Here is a 17,207-nt window from a genome sequence, read left to right as displayed (position 1 = left end):
ACGACTAATAAATCACCGTTAATGAATGAAATAAGTCACATAACCTAAACAAATAACCACCATTTAAATAATCTCGTATACCAAGAATTGTTTATAAAATTTACATTTATTTTCAATCATTATTAAACTATTATTAAGTTTTTTCTGATAGAAAAATAAGTGAAAAACGTGAATTTTGTTATCAGATAAGAATTTATGAGAGATTTAAATATTGTTTAACGTTCCACGACTAATAAATCATCGATAATGAATGAAATAATTCACAAATCGTAAACAAATAACCACCATTTAAATAATCTCGTCTACCAAGAATTGTTTATAAAATTTACATTTATTTTCAATCATTATTAAAATATTACGTCTTTTCTAATGGGAAGAATAAGTGAAAAACGTGAATTTAGATATCAGATGAGAACTTATGAGAGATTTAAATATTGTTTGACGTTCAACGACTAATAAATCACCGTTAATGAATGAAATAAGTCACATAACCTAAACAAATAACCACCATTTAAATAATCTCGTATACCAAGCATTGTTTATAAAATTTACATTTATTTTCAATCATTATTAAACTATTATTAAGTCTTTTCTGATAGAAAAATAAGTGAAAAACGTGAATTTTGTTATCAGATAAGAATTTATGAGAGATTTAAATATTGTTTAACGTTCCACGACTAATAAATCATCGATAATGAATGAAATAATTCACAAATCGTAAGCAAATAACCACCATTTAAATAATCTCGTCTACCAAGCATTGTTTATAAAATTTACATTTATTTTCAATCATTATTAAACTATTACGTCTTTTCTAATGGGAAGAATAAGTGAAAAACGTGAATTTAGATATCAGATGAGAACTTATGAGAGATTTAAATATTGTTTGACGTTCAACGACTAATAAATCACCGTTAATGAATGAAATAAGTCACATAACCTAAACAAATAACCACCATTTAAATAATCTCGTATACCAAGCATTGTTTATAAAATTTACATTTTCAAACATTATTAACACTTTACCGACCGGTAGCGGTTGATTAATCGGCTATCGGTCGGTAAGCGTTGGTCGGTAAAACAGTTGATTAATACGCTATCGGTCGGTAAGTGTTGGTCGGTAAAAAAGTCGATTAATAGGCTATCGGTCGGTAATGTGTTAATTATTACGTCTTTTCTGATAGAAAAATAAGTGAAAAACGTGAATTTAGATATCAGATAAGGATTTATGAGAGATTTAAATATGGTTTAACGTTGAACGACTAATAAATCACCGCTAATGAAGCTAGCCAATTAGTTGCGTGCGTATTTCGGTTCATTAGAGGTAACGTAGTCAACGAGGTAACCAATAACGACGAAGTTCACTAAAATGCTGTGAGTTTCTCGTTTCCAAGCACCACATCAGCGATGGTATTATCCAATTAACGATCGATGGCAGGGAGAATGGACGAAAGTATCGACGCCGGTCTCGTCACAATGGGTATCGCTAAATTGGTGGTAGCGTTATTTCTTGTAATAGTAGGAAGCCATCGGACCGAGAATAGGTGTACGCGGGCAGAGTTTCTCCGGACCGAGACATCTGATGAATCCAGTTCGAATCGGGGTCAAGCGATTGGGTGCCACGCTTCGTCAAAGTAGACTACTTAGAAGCTATTTTCGGTATGGAATAGGATTGCACAACTAACAGATCACGCCGTATGCTTTCTACTAGACTACTCGTTGTTTCATAATTCTACTTGAAATCTATTGTTAATGGGATAGCAATAGGAGATGCACTGTGGTCGAAAGTATAGGCACAGATAACGATAACGAGCAGAAGACTTTATTATATAAGGTGAAACACATAATGATCTGTTACGTTCTGTCTGGACGCGAACTCGCGACGATCTGATGAACGCACGGCACGGTGCTCGTCTTAAGAACGGTTCGATTTAACAATCGACGATCGCCCTAACCGAAAAGGGCGATTGCACGCCGTGTGCAAACCACGACGTGTGCAACGCTGAACCGTTAACGGATTCCGTCTCGTTATATACCACGAACGGTTTCCTGCGACAACAAAATCGTATTTCAATCGATCACAACCAGCTAACTGTAAAAATTATATCGATTATAAGATGGGTTACTTTAACAACTGGTAGACATTTTTACTTTCTGTTCTGACGATGCCCTATATGTTCTCGAAAGTACATTGTACACGCTTTTCTTTGGAACGAGAGTGGCAAAGCGTCTACAACTATATACACGTACGTCTACAGAGGCAATGTCACGCTAGAGAAGATTACACCAGTGCCTTTTTCTCTAACTTCCTCCACTCTATAGGTTTCCCTCTTCGCCTTTCGCCTTTCGTCTTTCGTCTTTCGTCTTTCTCCATTGCTCGACTTTTTCACCGGCTTCCGTCGACACCTCAATCCACACCTCGAGGCACCGAGAAATGGAACGTTACTCCCTACAGCTGTTTTAATTAATTTATAACCCAGCTGTTTAATGAAAATAGCTCACGACGTGAACCGCCGCTTTTTGTAGGTAAATATAGAATCTCAAAATATAGAATAATTAATCAAAATTGCACTTCCGTAAGGGTTCAGAAGAACCACCAATGGTGTACAGGGTGTTCGATCACCCCTAGAAATATTTTAATGGGAGATTTTAGAGGCCAAAATAAAGAATATCAATTTCTTGACTGACGCTTCGTAATAGAGTTATTAAAAAATTTCAAATCATTCTGAAAAAATTATTTTCCGTTGCAGGGGTCGATTGCTATCATTTTTGGTCATTACACATACCCCTGAAATCCTACCCACTTTCGAGAAAAAAATTCGAGAATGTGTGAAATTTTTCGACTGAAAAAAAAATTTTCAAATCGTTTTGGAAAAATTATATTTACTTGCAGAGGTCAATTATAAGCATTTTTGGTGAATAGACATACCCTCAAAATCCTACCCATTTTCGAGAAAAAAATTCGAGTAGGTATTGAAATTTTTAGACGAAATTAAAAAATTTCAAATCATACTAAAAAAATTATATTCACTTGCAGGGGTCAATTATAAGCATTTTTGGTGAATAGACATACCCTCGAATTCCCGACCATTTTCGAGAAAAAAATTCAAATAGATGCTGAGATTTTTCGATGAAGAAAAAATTTTTCAAATCGTTCTAAAAAAATTATTTTTGGTTGTTGGGACCAATTACAATCATTTTTAGTAATTAGACATACCACCGAAATCCTACGCGTTTTCGAGAAAAAAATTCAAATAGATGCTGAAATTTTTGGGCGAAAAAAAAAAATTTCAAATCGTTTTGGAAAAATTATTTTCGATTCTAGGAGTGTAATACAATCATTTTGGGTGAATAGACATACCCTCGAAATTCTACGCGTTTTCGAGAAAAAAAAATTCGAATGGATGGTGAATTTTTTTCAAAATTAATAAATTTCAAATCGTTTTGGAAAAATTATGTTAGGTTGCAGGGGTCGATTAGAATCATTTTTGGTCATTACACATAGCCCCGAAATCCTACGTATTTTCGAGAAAAAAATTCCTTAACGAAAATATAATTTCAGACTAGGAAAGTTTGCACGGAATTTCATGCGAATCTTTGAATTATCATAATTCCTGAACGGATTGGACGATTTCAATGTTTAAAAATGCAAATGACGCGTATTTTAATCAAAAATATGTAGAAATTCAAAAAATATTCGAAAAGTTGACCCTTGACCCCGTAAAGTGAGAAAAACCCCATAAAAATGGTCCAATTTTCAAACAGCCATAGTTGCCACAATAGCGAATGAATTCGATTGAAATTTTGGGGAGAAATAGAGTTCATTTCACACCCTCTTTGACCACTTATAAATCTATATAGGAATATTCTATCATCGATTAATTTGCATAGCTCCAATATATGTATCTTAAATAAAATAATTTTGAATTTAAAAAAAAACAAATTGTAACGTATGAAATTTTTCATGAGAAAAAGGTAACTGTTCTCTTATCATCTGGAAGCATAATCTATTATGGAATCAAAAATTAACGAAAGTTACTATCAAAACAAATGCAGAATTTATAGAAAAGTTAATGAAAATGTAACACAAAAATAAAAAATATTAGATACATGTTCAAGATTGATAGAAAATTTAACCAGTTAAAATGTTTAATTACAAGCTATTGGTGAGCAAATAAAACACTAATTAGATTATTATTATGTATGTTTCTAAAATAATAATCTATTGTAGCAAAAAATGTAGGTTTGTGTGATTTCATTATTTCATTATTTCACTATTTCATTATTTCATTATTTCATTATTTCATTATTTCATTATTTCATTATTTCAAATTGTGTGATTTCGTTATTTATTAGTGTAGAACCCTTCTTACATATTGAGAAGGGTAAATAATTAGATTTATTATTAAGTTATTGCATTAATAAAGTAGACAGAGGTATTGTTATTTCAGAAACGAAGAGCATCGATCATCCAAGTTATCGTAAACTTTAGGAAACACAATAGAAACGTAGTCACGTTGTTCAGAAGGCAAATAATACGCCATGACAGGGAACGTTTTCACGCTGCACGACGGAAACTTTTAACAGGTTCTGCAACGAGGAATCTGAAAGGCACTTTCGATTTATTTTTCATGGAAACTGACAGGCAAAACTTTAAACGCGAATATAATAAGACGATTTTTAAACGAAACAGATTACCTGATCCAACAAAAGTGTAAAGTAACAAATACTTCGACGTGCATTAACCCCTTAACGCTCATATTTTTCGGGTTAATTAAGAATAATCAGTTTTCTTTATTGGATTTCTTTCTAAAAATGCGGTTTTTGTTAATTACAATGTTGTATCCAACGTATAATTTGAAGGAAAACAAATATTATCATCCCTTAAACCATTAGATCAAAGAAATATCGTTTTTCAAAGCAGTCAGACTCGAGCATGAACGTTAAGGGGTTAATTATATCGCAAAAATGACATCAAATTATTTTTTATCGATGCTATCGATTAGCAATTATCTTGAAAAATTTGTGTGCAATCAAAGTGACCGTATTATGGCAAAAAGAAAAAATAATCAATGTTATGAAGAGAATATGGTAATTTTAGAGGCTGCAAAGTGCGAAATTAGCATGTGTAGGACTCGAAGCGTAAGAGTGTAAACGATTCGATGAACGAAAATTGCAGGATGAAGTTATCAGTACAATTACGGTTTAATAGAACGATTTAACGCACTAACGAGCGAAATTGCTATAATGCATCGTTTTTTTTTTAACGATGATTGCACGCCGAATTACATTTTAAATTAATGGACATCGTGATCTCCGTTTTCCATACAGCGAATCGTTCATATCATCGTGAAAAAAACGAAAAAATCTTCTTCAAACTTGTGACAAGTAAGTGTTAATCACACATAATTAAAAACTTCGAATCAGTGCAAAAGACACAAAAGACGAGATTGCAAATCAACAGAATTGTTACTAAGTCTCATAATATTTTCAATTTGGTAAAAATGTAATTACTTTATATAAAACCAGGTTAATAAACGAAGACGCTATAATTTGATTTTTTGAGAATGTGTAGACTTTGAGTAAACACTACACAAAGGATATTAATCATGTTTAAACAATATATTCTATCCTGGAGAACATTGAGCAATTCAGCTGGTCTGTAAATGTGATCTAATCTAATACGGAGAACCTTTTTTCGTAAAATGGAAGCAATCGAGTTACACAGCTTGGGGGAAACGATTTGCCGGAACAAAACGAGCGTTTCTTTTCATTTATTTCCGCGATGAAGGTTAAACGTGATATTCGGTCGAGTTATTTCTGCTTTAAACAATATTACGATCAAATTCATCTTAAATTTGTCGTACAATACTGAAATTTTTATCCTTCAAACTGGTCTTATAATAAAGTAATTACATTTTTACCAAATTGAAAATATTATGAGACTTAGTAACAATTCTCTTGGTTTGTAATTTCGTGTCTTTTGCACTGATTCGAAGTTTTTAATTATATGTGATTAACACTTACTTGTTACAAGTTTGAAGAACATTTATAAAAAGTATTACGATCAAATTCATCTTTTTGCCGTTCCATACTAAAATTTGTATTCTTTAAATAGCGAAATCGAGTTGAATGGAGAGTCAAGTTAATTAATAATAGAATTATTGTTGTTTAAACATTATTAAAATAATACAATTATTCGTAATTTTCATTGGATGTATGAAAATTATTATTATTAAGCAACTTTTTTTTATAAGGCTATTTCATAAGAATTTCATAGTATTTCATTTTAAGATATCACTATAGTCAAGTTTCACTATAAAACTAGAAATTAAATACAATTATTAGTAATTTTCATTGGATATATGAAAATTATAGCAACTTTTTCTTATACCATAAGGCTATTTCATAAGAATTTCATTGTATTTCATTTTTAGATATCACTATATTCAAGTTTTACTATAAAACTAGAAATTAAATACAATTATTAGTAATTTTCATTGGATATATGAAAATTATAGCAACTTTTTCTTATACCATAAGGCTATTTCATAAGAATTTCATTGTATTTCATTTTTAGATATCACTATATTCAAGGTTTACTATAAAACTAGAAATTAAATGCAATTATTAGTAATTTTCATTGGATATATGAAAATTATAGCAACTTTTTCTTATACCATAAGGCTATTTCATAAGAATTTCATTGTATTTCATTTTAAGATATCACTATAGTCAAGTTTCACTATAAAACTAGAAATTAAATACAATTATTAGTAATTTTCATTGGATATATGAAAATTATAGCAACTTTTTCTTATACCATAAGGCTATTTCATAAGAATTTCATTGTATTTCATTTTAAGACATCACTATAGTCAAGTTTCACTATAAAACTAGAAATTAAATACAATTATTAGTAATTTTCATTGGATATATGAAAATTATAGCAACTTTTTCTTATACCATAAGGCTATTTCATAAGAATTTCATTGTATTTCATTTTAAGATATCACTATAGTCAAGTTTCACTATAAAACTAGAAATTAAATACAATTATTAGTAATTTTCATTGGATATATGAAAATTATAGCAACTTTTTCTTATACCATAAGGCTATTTCATAAGAATTTCATTGTATTTCATTTTAAGATATCACTATAGTCAAGTTTCACTATAAAACTAGAAATTAAATACAATTATTAGTAATTTTCATTGGATATATGAAAATTATAGCAACTTTTTCTTATACCATAAGGCTATTTCATAAGAATTTCATTGTATTTCATTTTAAGATATCACTATAGTCAAGTTTCACTATAAAACTAAAATTAAATACAATTATTAGTAATTTTCATTGGATATATGAAAATTATAGCAACTTTTTCTTATACCATAAGGCTATTTCATAAGAATTTCATTGTATTTCATTTTTAGATATCACTATATTCAAGTTTTACTATAAAACTAGAAATTAAATGCAATTATTAGTAATTTTCATTGGATATATGAAAATTATAGCAAGTTTTTTCTTATACCATAAGGCTATTTCATAAGAATTTCATTGTATTTCATTTTAAGATATCACTATAGTCAAGTTTCACTATAAAACTAGAAATGAAATACAATTATTAGTAATTTTCATTGGATATATGAAAATTATAGCAACTTTTTCTTATACCATAAGGCTATTTCATAAGAATTTCATTGTATTTCATTTTAAGATATCACTATAGTCAAGTTTCACTATAAAACTAGAAATTAAATACAATTATTAGTAATTTTCATTGGATATATGAAAATTATAGCAACTTTTTCTTATACCATAAGGCTATTTCATAAGAATTTCATTGTATTTCATTTTAAGATATCACTATAGTCAAGATTCACTATAAAACTAGAAATTAAATACAATTATTAGTAATTTTCATTGGATATATGAAAATTATAGCAACTTTTTCTTATACCATAAGGCTATTTCATAAGAATTTCATTGTATTTCATTTTAAGACATCACTATAGTCAAGTTTCACTATAAAACTAGAAATTAAATACAATTATTAGTAATTTTCATTGGATATATGAAAATTATAGCAACTTTTTCTTATACCATAAGGCTATTTCATAAGAATTTCATTGTATTTCATTTTAAGACATCACTATAGTCAAGTTTCACTATAAAACTAGAAATTAAATACAATTATTAGTAATTTTCATTGGATATATGAAAATTATAGCAACTTTTTCTTATACCATAAGGCTATTTCATAAGAATTTCATTGTATTTCATTTTAAGACATCACTATAGTCAAGTTTCACTATAAAACTAGAAATTAAATACAATTATTAGTAATTTTCATTGGATATATGAAAATTATAGCAACTTTTTCTTATACCATAAGGCTATTTCATAAGAATTTCATTGTATTTCATTTTAAGATATCACTATAGTCAAGTTTCACTATAAAACTAGAAATTAAATACAATTATTAGTAATTTTCATTGGATATATGAAAATTATAGCAACTTTTTCTTATACCATAAGGCTATTTCATAAGAATTTCATTGTATTTCATTTTTAGATATCACTATATTCAAGTTTTACTATAAAACTAGAAATTAAATGCAATTATTAGTAATTTTCATTGGATATATGAAAATTATAGCAAGTTTTTCTTATACCATAAGGCTATTTCATAAGAATTTCATTGTATTTCATTTTAAGATATCACTATAGTCAAGTTTCACTATAAAACTAGAAATGAAATACAATTATTAGTAATTTTCATTGGATATATGAAAATTATAGCAACTTTTTCTTATACCATAAGGCTATTTCATAAGAATTTCATTGTATTTCATTTTAAGATATCACTATAGTCAAGTTTCACTATAAAACTAGAAATTAAATACAATTATTAGTAATTTTCATTGGATATATGAAAATTATAGCAACTTTTTCTTATACCATAAGGCTATTTCATAAGAATTTCATTGTATTTCATTTTAAGATATCACTATAGTCAAGATTCACTATAAAACTAGAAATTAAATACAATTATTAGTAATTTTCATTGGATATATGAAAATTATAGCAACTTTTTCTTATACCATAAGGCTATTTCATAAGAATTTCATTGTATTTCATTTTAAGACATCACTATAGTCAAGTTTCACTATAAAACTAGAAATTAAATACAATTATTAGTAATTTTCATTGGATATATGAAAATTATAGCAACTTTTTCTTATACCATAAGGCTATTTCATAAGAATTTCATTGTATTTCATTTTAAGACATCACTATAGTCAAGTTTCACTATAAAACTAGAAATTAAATACAATTATTAGTAATTTTCATTGGATATATGAAAATTATAGCAACTTTTTCTTATACCATAAGGCTATTTCATAAGAATTTCATTGTATTTCATTTTAAGACATCACTATAGTCAAGTTTCACTATAAAACTAGAAATTAAATACAATTATTAGTAATTTTCATTGGATATATGAAAATTATAGCAACTTTTTCTTATACCATAAGGCTATTTCATAAGAATTTCATTGTATTTCATTTTAAGATATCACTATAGTCAAGTTTCACTATAAAACTAGAAATTAAATACAATTATTAGTAATTTTCATTGGATATATGAAAATTATAGCAACTTTTTCTTATACCATAAGGCTATTTCATAAGAATTTCATTGTATTTCATTTTAAGATATCACTATAGTCAAGTTTCACTATAAAACTAAAATTAAATACAATTATTAGTAATTTTCATTGGATATATGAAAATTATAGCAACTTTTTCTTATACCATAAGGCTATTTCATAAGAATTTCATTGTATTTCATTTTAAGACATCACTATAGTCAAGTTTCACTATAAAACTAGAAATTAAATACAATTATTAGTAATTTTCATTGGATATATGAAAATTATAGCAACTTTTTCTTATACCATAAGGCTATTTCATAAGAATTTCATTGTATTTCATTTTAAGACATCACTATAGTCAAGTTTCACTATAAAACTAGAAATTAAATACAATTATTAGTAATTTTCATTGGATATATGAAAATTATAGCAACTTTTTCTTATACCATAAGGCTATTTCATAAGAATTTCATTGTATTTCATTTTAAGATATCACTATAGTCAAGTTCCACTATAAAACTAGAAATTAAATACAATTATTAGTAATTTTCATTGGATATATGAAAATTATAGCAACTTTTTCTTATACCATAAGGCTATTTCATAAGAATTTCATTGTATTTCATTTTAAGATATCACTATAGTCAAGTTTCACTATAAAACTAGAAATTAAATACAATTATTAGTAATTTTCATTGGATATATGAAAATTATAGCAACTTTTTCTTATACCATAAGGCTATTTCATAAGAATTTCATTGTATTTCATTTTAAGATATCACTATAGTCAAGTTTCACTATAAAACTAGAAATTAAATACAATTATTAGTAATTTTCATTGGATATATGAAAATTATTCTTATTATTAAGCAACTTTTTTTTATAAGGCTATTTCATAAGAATTTCATTGTATTTAATTTTAAGATATCGCCATTAATGAAGTAGAATCCCAATTATGTAACAGAATAATAGAAAATTGGGTAAAACGAGTCGAGGTTGTGAAAAAAAAGGTAAATTCGAATGACATCGTGTTCCACGATTAATGCTATGAAGTGGACTTTATATTAAAATAAAGAAACCTGAAATATCTCAGATAGTTTGTGTTTTATTTCAATTTAAAGATGTGACATTTCATTTGGATAACCCTCTAGAATTTCCAATTTGTCCCACATTAACGACACCAGATTAGAATTACGTTAAAAAATTATTAAAATCGTTGCAACTGTTAACATTTTTCGTAACACACATCGATGCAACGTTCGACAGAATCATTCGAAATGAAACGATAGTCGTATGTCGAAACTCGAGTGTTTCATGGTGGATACATAGAATTTCCAATTTGTCTCACATTAACGACACCAGATTAGAATTACGTTAAAAAATTATTAAAATCGCTGCAACTGTTAACATTTTTCGTAACACACATCGATGCAACGTTCGACAGAATCATTCGAAATGAAACGATAGTCGTATGTCGAAACTCGAGTGTTTCATGGTGGATACATAGAATTCCAAATTTGTCCCGAATCTAATATCCACGTTTAATTGATTGGCGTCGTCAAACCGTGTGATGCAAGCGTCGGAACATTGAAAATGGAAACACGAATACCGGTTATATTTCTATGAACAAGGCTACATGGGTCTGCGTTTCGAAAGGCAACGGAATATCTAAGATCTGAGGACACCACGGGTAATTAAGCAATTATGGTACATATTCGTGCAAATGGTTCGACCTGTCGAAGCTGTAGAAGCGAATAATTTACGTTGAAAAGCGTGTTACTAATATCACATTTGTCTTTACTCTGAATATGGAAGTTTCAATAACTCGTGAGTATGTGGAATTAATAATAATTGTGTACGTTTGTTCGACAAGGTATATTCACATGTTTTAAATGTTCCTTTGGCTGTGTAGCATTTAGTGTCAATTATTTCTCTGTGATAATTGGGTGCAAAGTTGGTTTATTTTTAGTTTGTTTCGAAACCATGCAATTTTATGTTCTTTTATGAATTTATGCAATGTTACTCTGTAAATATATACATATATAGAAATTCATAAAAGAAAATAAAATTGCATGATTTCGAAACAAACTAAAAATAAACCAACTATATATATATATTTACAGAGTAACATTACATGAATTCATAAAAGAACATAAAATTAATATATGTATATATTATAGTCATAATATAAATGATAAAATTAAAATTAAAATAGAAAGGTGAAAGAAATCATAATATAAATGATAAAATTAAAATTAAAATAGAAATGTGAAACAAATCATAATATAAATGATAAAATTAAAATTAAAATCGGATAAAATATAAACAAAATATAATTCAGGCAAAGGATAACCTAAGAAATATTAATAACCTTCAAGTTCATATAAGTATTAATTTTTTGAGTCAATATATATGTATCACGCAATAAATGTATTTTAATTACACAGAAAAAATTTTGTTTTATTTACTTGTATGGTTTTTTGAAGATTGAGAATCGTGAAGGACGTAATGTATTAATACGTTTTAATAAAATTAAGTTAAACTTAAATTTCTGTGTAGGAACACAAATTAACACTGTAGATGCAAGTATATGGTACGTTTTCGAACGAAATTGCTTGCTCGATGCATCGTAGCCTCTAATCAAAGCAATAATGATAGTTATAACTCATTTGCGTGGAAAATAGCACCGGAAACGCTTTCAAGTGGCCCAGAAATCGTTGAAATGCAGCCATTGCCACGTGTACTTTCAATGATGGCAGAATCTCATTACTATACATATTACGGCGAATATGAGCATTATAATTGGAGTAAAAGCTTATCGATACTGCGAGAACCAAGATGGCCACTGTGTGCATATCGGAGATGGAGAGAGTTCTTGACGCACGCGACGGTGCAGAATCAACAGACACGGTACATAATTCTTGTTATTACTCCAAAAACGACTTTAAGAATAATACGGTAATAGATAACTAATTATAGGTTGCAATTAAAAAACGACGTTTAATTGTGTCTATATCGAAACTATATCTTTGATTAACAGAATGACTTGACACCAGAATATTGTAAAATTTGGACGTTCTAGGCCATGAGAAACTAGTTATGAAGTAATATTTAAAAGGACGTTGAGAAATATAAATAAAATGTAATGAAATTAAACGAAGATAATGTCGATGAATAAATAATATGAATTAGTTAAAAATATATGTAGACAGAAATCAGAGAAAATGTAAATATCCAAATATTAGTGTACAAAATCTATAAAATCGATGTTATTTTTATATTTCTGAGTTTATATAGAAATTTGATGTTTATTATATTTTTTATATTAGTAGCAATTATAATTGTATTTGTGAATATTTAAAACAATGCTCCCTAATATAACTGTAATAACTATTATAACTATATAACTATAATAATATAACTATATAACTATATAACTATAATAGCTATTATAGCTATATAATTATAATAATATAACTATAATACTTACTATAACTATATAATTATAACTATAATACTTACTATAACTATATAATTATAATAATAAAACTATTATAACTATATAATTATAATAATACAACTATAATAACTATTATAGCTATAGATTTTTAGTAATTCTATTTGACGCTGTACGGAAATTTTATCTAATAGTTTTTTATAGGTACATATGAGCTCTACTTCAGAAAAAAGTTTCATTGAAATAGATTCACTATTGCAGGAGTTATGGCCGTTTGAAAATTGGACCATTTTTATGTGGTTTTCCTCATTTTGCAGCGTCAAGGATCAACTTTTCGATTATTTTTGCGATTTGTACATATTCTCCACTAAAATACGCGTTATTTGCCTTTTTAAACATTAAAATCGTCCAATCCGTTCAGACACCTCGTCGATTTTTTTTAAAAATTCGTTTTTGATTTTTAGTAATTTTGTTTAACGCTCTACAGAAAAGTTGTGTAATACTTTTTTGAAGGTATCCGTGAATTATATTTCTCCTCAAAATTTCAATGAAATATATTCACTATTATAGGAGTTATGGCCGTTTGAAAATTGGACCATTTTTATGGGGGTTTCCTTATTTTGCAGGGTCAAGGATCAACTTTTCGAATATTTTTGCGATTTCTACATATTCTCCACTAAAATACGCGTTATTTGCCTTTTTAAACATTAAAATCCTTTACTCCGTTCAGAAGTTATGACGTTTTAAAGATTCACATAGTGAACCATTTCAGGCCTCACATTAGATTTTCGGTATGGAATTTTTTTCTCAAATATGCGTAGGATTTCGGAGGTATGTCTATTGACCAAAAATGATGGTAATTGATCCCTACAATTGGAAATAATTTTTTTAGTACGATTTGCAATTTTTCAATTTCGCCGAATTTAAGCAGCCGTCGATTTTTCTTGAAAAGTAGTTTTAGATTTTTAGTAATTCTATTTGACACTGTACGGAAATTTTATCTAATAGTTTTTTATAGGTACATATGAGCTCTACTTCAGAAAAAAGTTTCATTGAAATAGATTCACTATTGCAGGAGTTATGGCCGTTTGAAAATTGGACCATTTTTATGGGGTTTTCCTTATTTTGCCGGGTCAAGGATCAACTTTTCGAATATTTTTGTGATCTGTACATATTCTCCACTAAAATACGCGTCGTTTGCCTTTTTAAACATTAAAATCGTCCAATCCGTTCAGACACCTCGTCGATTTTTTTTAAAAATTCGTTTTTGATTTTTAGTAATTTTGTTTAACGCTCTACAGAAAAGTTGTGTAATACTTTTTTGAAGGTATCCGTGAACTATATTTCTCCTCAAAATTTCAATGAAATATATTCACTATTATAGGAGTTATGGCCGTTTGAAAATTGGACCATTTTTATGTGGTTTTTCTCATTTTGCAGCGTCAAGGATCAACTTTTCGAATATTTTTGCGATTTCTACATATTCTCCACTAAAATACGCGTTATTTGCCTTTTTAAACATTAAAATCCTTTACTCCGTTCAGAAGTTATGACGTTTTAAAGATTCACATAGAGAACCATTTCAAGCCTCACATTAGATTTTCGGTATGGAATTTTTTTCTCGAAAATGCGTAGGAATTCGGTGATATGTCTAACGACTAAAAATGATTGTAATTGATCTCTAAAACCAAAAATAATTTTTTCAGAACGATTTGAAAAATTCTATTTTCGCCGAAAAATTTCAACACAAACCTGAATTTTTTTCTCGAAAGTGGGTAGGATTTCAAGATTATGTGTAATCACCAAAAATGATTGTAATTGACCCCTGTGACTGAAAATAATTTTTCCAGAACTATTTGAAATTTTTTAATTTTGCCGAAAAGTTTCACATGTTCTCGAATTTTTTTCTAGAAAATGGGTAGGATTTCGGGGATGTATCTAATGACCAAGAATAATTGTAATTGACCCCTGCAAACGAAAATAATTTTTCCAAAACGATTTGAAATTTTTTAATATTGTCGAAAAGTTTTACATGTTCTCGAATTTTTTTCTAGAAAATGGGTAGGATTTCGGGGATGTATCTAATGGCCAAGAATAATTGTAATTGACCCCTGCAAACGAAAATAATTTTTCCAAAACGATTTGAAATTTTTTAATATTGTCGAAAGTTTTACATGTTCTCGAATTTTTTTCTAGAAAATGGGTAGGATTTCGGGGATGTATCTAATGGCCAAGAATAATTGTAATTGACCCCTGCAAACGTAAATAATTTTTCCAAAACGATTTGAAATTTTTTAATTTTGTCGAAAAATTTAGTTAGCTACTCCCTGTCGATTTTTCTTATAAATTCGTTTTTGATTTTTAGTAATTTTATTTGACACTGTATGGAAATGTTATCTAATACTTTTTTGTAGGTACCTATGAGACTCACTTCAAAAAAAAGTTTCATTGAAATAGATTCACTATTGCAGGAGTTATGGCCGTTTGAAAATTGCACCATTTTTATGGGGGTTTTCCTTATTTTGCAGGGTCAAGGATCAACTTTTCGATTATTTTTGCGATTTCTACATATTCTCCACTAAAATACGCGTTGTTTGCCTTTTTAAAAATTAAAATTCTTTAATCGCGTGCTCTCAGGGAGACATATTTGCACTGAACAACAAAAGAAAAACAAAACAATATGCTCGAATCATCGATTCTATAACAAATAATAACAGACAAGTTGAAACAACTCCTGCATGGCCAGCGATCAAGACGAAACGATACGCACACCGAGAACTAATAGTCTTAACTTCGATGTCGGGAATAGTTTCAGTCGAGTGCATCAACTCCCTAAATTGAATCCGACGATAACGTCCGGGGTCAAGACGACGGGTCCACGAGCATCGCCAGTCTCAAATTTAATCCAACGTTCACAGTAGTTGCTCGGTAAATTGATCCCTGCCCTTGAACCACCCACAGAAAAATGGCGTGATGTACATGTAATTGGATCAACGTCGGTGATAGTGTCGAGATCATGGGAGCATCCGTGAGATCTCAAACTCAAACAAATTCGAAACGTTTCGAAACATTGTGAGGAGAGATTCACGGCAGGTTATTGAACGTGCACCAAATAAAGAGCGTTGGGTTTCGTTACAACTGATTTATTCTAACAAACGTAGACGCGAAAAAGACATAATCTGCCTCGAAACTACTTTCTGCGATTTCCTCGAACAGCAACGAAACTGCAAGCTCATTTTTATCAGAGGAAGAAAAAGCAAGGAGGAGAGAAGAGTTAAGTTTCGCGTCAGCACTTTCGGATATCAGAGCTCGAGAAGAGCGGAAGTGGCGAAAGGGGGTTAACTATGCGTAAATTTTTGTGGGCGTAGTGAAGTTACTGGACCACTGTATAAAATTATGGGGCCATAAGGTGCAAGATTTCATGGTGTTTTCATGAATCGACGATTTTCGAGCTTACCATCGCAGAAAATTCTAAATCGTTAAAGATTTTCCTGTGTTGCGTACATTGGATTTAATTTATCAAATTATTTAAATACACTTGTTTACTTTACCACTATTTACATTTTCTGTTTAGTGTTTTAGTAGTGGTATAGTGTTTTACAGTCCCGATAAACTGGAGAAAATACATTTTTTCGAAGCGACCCATTTATCTGAATCTGTTAAAAATATCTAGCAAAAGTTATTTTTGTTTTGTGTGGTTGGCTACATTGCTGTATGTATTATACAATGTGTTTCAAGTTATCAGAGTCTTTTTGTTTGTCACTTATCTCTCATTTTCTAAATTAATAAACAAATATCGAACAAATTGAGTTTATTTTATTTAATTCCAACAGAATCATAATATTATTAAATATTGAAATCAATTGTTGCGTTGCGTTTTATCTGAATCTGTTAAAAATATGTAGCAAAAGTTATTTTTGTTTTTTACAAAGATGGTACAATGTGTTTCAAGTTATCAGAGTCTTTTTGTTTGTCACTTATCTCTCATCTTCTAAATTACTAAACAAATATCGAACAAATTGAGTTTATTTTATTTAATTCCAACAGAATCATAATATTATTAAATATTGAAATCAATTGTAGCG

The 17,207-nt window shown here is 28.8% G+C and overlaps 2 protein-coding genes across 2 annotated transcripts in view; one reads left to right on the top strand and one right to left on the bottom strand.

Moving 5' to 3' along the window:
- Positions 1 to 6,172, top strand: part of LOC122401828 (maltase 1-like) — a 40,707-nt gene extending 34,535 nt beyond the window's left edge. Inside the window, exons 10-11 of the transcript XR_006259465.1 lie at positions 5,384 to 5,388; positions 6,160 to 6,172. The gene's annotated coding sequence lies outside the window, so the exon portion shown is untranslated. The remainder of the gene's footprint in view (positions 1 to 5,383; positions 5,389 to 6,159) is intronic.
- LOC122401826 (calcium/calmodulin-dependent 3',5'-cyclic nucleotide phosphodiesterase 1-like) overlaps positions 1 to 17,207 on the bottom strand; it is a 442,112-nt gene that overhangs the window by 147,470 nt on the left and 277,435 nt on the right. The gene's annotated exons all lie outside the window — the stretch shown is intronic.

Source organism: Colletes gigas, unplaced genomic scaffold (genome assembly GCF_013123115.1).
Source record: "Colletes gigas isolate AHSC1104 unplaced genomic scaffold, ASM1312311v1 Colletes_gigas_Sc00029, whole genome shotgun sequence".
Taxonomy (NCBI): Eukaryota; Metazoa; Arthropoda; class Insecta; order Hymenoptera; family Colletidae; genus Colletes; species Colletes gigas.
Note: the sequence above shows the minus strand (reverse complement) of the source record. Positions and strands in the feature narration are given on the sequence as shown.